A 2,503-nucleotide genomic window follows, 5' to 3' on the forward strand; every position below is an offset into this window, starting at 1 on the left:
GTGGACCTCCTGCCTCCCAAGTAGCTGGGACTACAGGCACCACTGAGCCCAAATAATTTTGTTTTTCAGACGGAGTTTTGCTCTTGTCACCCAGGCTGGAGTGCAATGCTGCAAATCGGCTCACTGGAATCTCCGCCTCCAGGGTTCAAGTGATTCTCCTGCCTCAGCCTCCAGAGTAGCTGGGATTACAGGCACCCACTACCATGCCTGGTTGATTTTTTTTGTATTTTTAGTAGAGACAGGGTTTCACCATGTTGGCCAGGCTGGTCTCGAACTCCTGACCTCAGGTGATCCACCTGCCTTGGCCTCCCAAAGTGCTGGGATTACAGGCGTGCGCCACCATGTCTGGCTTGGGAATGAGGTTTTGAAGCTCCAGGTGCTGGGGCTTCCCTCAGGTTTCTGTGGGGCCATGCAGACTGTCTTGTTTGAAGTCTGTCCCCTAACTGGGGAGGGGGGATATGAACACAACAAGTTAAAATACCACACAGCTTGCCATTCTCAGCTTCAGCCATTTTTCTTCTTTTTGTTTTTTGGTAGAAATGGGGTCTTGCTATGTTACCCAGGCTGGTCTGCAACTCCTGGTCTCAAGAGAACCTTCCACCTCAGTCTCTGAAAAGGCTGGGATTCCAGGTCTGAGCTGCTGTGCCTGGCCCTCCGTTTTTCTTGAATAAATGCTCATGGGTATTTATGAGCTTTTAGTTAATTTCCAGACTTCTGAAAAAGTTGAGACTGATGTTTTGTCAGGTTTTCATGTCACATAGCAAATGGTGAATTTCCAACGTGTATTTCTGCAGATGTCACAGCTCATCTGAGGGTATTTATGAGACGTAAGATGTCTTAAATGTCTGTCTTTATATGTGGCTAACAGTTTTGTTGGGTCTAGAATTCTTTTTTATTTTTTGAGATGGAGTCTTGCTCTGTTGCCCAGGCTGGAGTGCTGTGGCACAATCCTGGTTCATTGCAACCTCCACCTCCCAGGTTCGATTCTCCTGCCCTCAGCCTCCCAAGTAGCTGGGACTACAGACGCCCACCACCACACCTGGCTAATTTTTGTGTTTTTAGTAGAGATGGGGTTTCACCATGTTGGCCAGGCTGGTCTTGAACCTCTGACCTCCAGTGATCTGCCTGCCTCAGCCTCCCAAAGTGCTGGGATTACAGATGTAAGCCACCATGCTTGGCCTAGAATTCTACATTGAACAGTATTTTCCTGCTGAATTTTGTCTACTGTTTTGGGGTGTCATATATGAAAAGAGGTCACTGTTGTGATGGTGCTGGTGGGACTGCTGCCTCTGGTGTATTGGCTTGAGTTGGGCCTGAAATGTGGGCCTCCAGGCTGAGGGAGCCTCTGTGCAGTAAAGGGTAGACTCATCAGCTTGGGGAAGGCAGCATCTCTGTATCTTGAAGAAAAAAGAACAAGACCTTGACCAGTTTTTGGAAGGTGAGCTATGTGCTTTGATAGTATTCTGCCTGGTAACAGTGTCTTTGAATTCCTGAAGCCTTAGGCCATGCCAGTTTGCTGACAAGGTGATGTATGATAGAGACCTTGGATCGGCCTGTATCAGTTTGACCTCTAGAGGGGACAGGAGACTTCATACCTAATGTCAGCCACTCAAGTACTCCATACATACAAGACCAACCCCCCAGAACTCCTCTGAACATGAGGGCTTGGTGGAGGTCCCTTACAGGCAGTGTCCTGTACATGTGTCACACACTGTGGCTGGGAAAATTCAGCACTGTCTGTATGACTGCACTGGAAGACAACAGTGGGAATTCTGTGCCGTGTGTCTGCTGAACTCTGTCCTGGGCACCACTGACCTCTGCTGACTTTGATCTGTATCTTTTCAGTGTAATAAACCATGACAATGAATATAACAGCATTTCTGAATTCCGTTGAGTCCTTATAGCAAATCACTGAACTGAGAGGGGCAGATCTTGGGGACTCCCGACACAGCTGGCTTCAGAAGTGTGATTCACTAGAATTACCCTCTCTGAAACTTGGTGCAAGCTTAACTTGGAAAACGGAAGGTAAAGGAGGTGGCTGATGAAGCTTTATTCCTGCATAGTTACTGTGTCACTTATGGCATGACACAGTAGCTGCACTGTGATCAGTTATGAGAGGTAAAGTTACTTACAGAATTTAGAAATGATGGAACCAACTCCCAAGGAGCTGGCACAGACCTTGGGTGAGACTCAGTGCTATGCTGGCTTGAGGTGTGACCAGTGCAGTCCCAGTGGTGGCGGCCACAGAGGTGCCTGTGTCACCACACCCCCAGCTCCTGGTGGCTCAGGAGAGAAGAAGAGAGAGGAAGAGAGAGGAGAGAGAGGAGAGAGAGAGAGAGGAGAGAGAGAGAGAGAAGAGAGAGAGAGAGAGAGAGAGAGAGAGAGAGAGAGAGAGACTCCATTTGTTTGGGAAAAAGTAAAGAAAGAGAACAAGAGTCTCTGCCTGCTAATCCAGACAATTCTTCCAGATCTTATCCAAGACCAAGGCGGTACCTCTATGAGG

This window comes from Rhinopithecus bieti, unplaced genomic scaffold, assembly GCF_001698545.2.
Source record: "Rhinopithecus bieti isolate Rb0 unplaced genomic scaffold, ASM169854v2 scaffold_25304, whole genome shotgun sequence".
NCBI classification, from domain to species: Eukaryota; Metazoa; Chordata; class Mammalia; order Primates; family Cercopithecidae; genus Rhinopithecus; species Rhinopithecus bieti.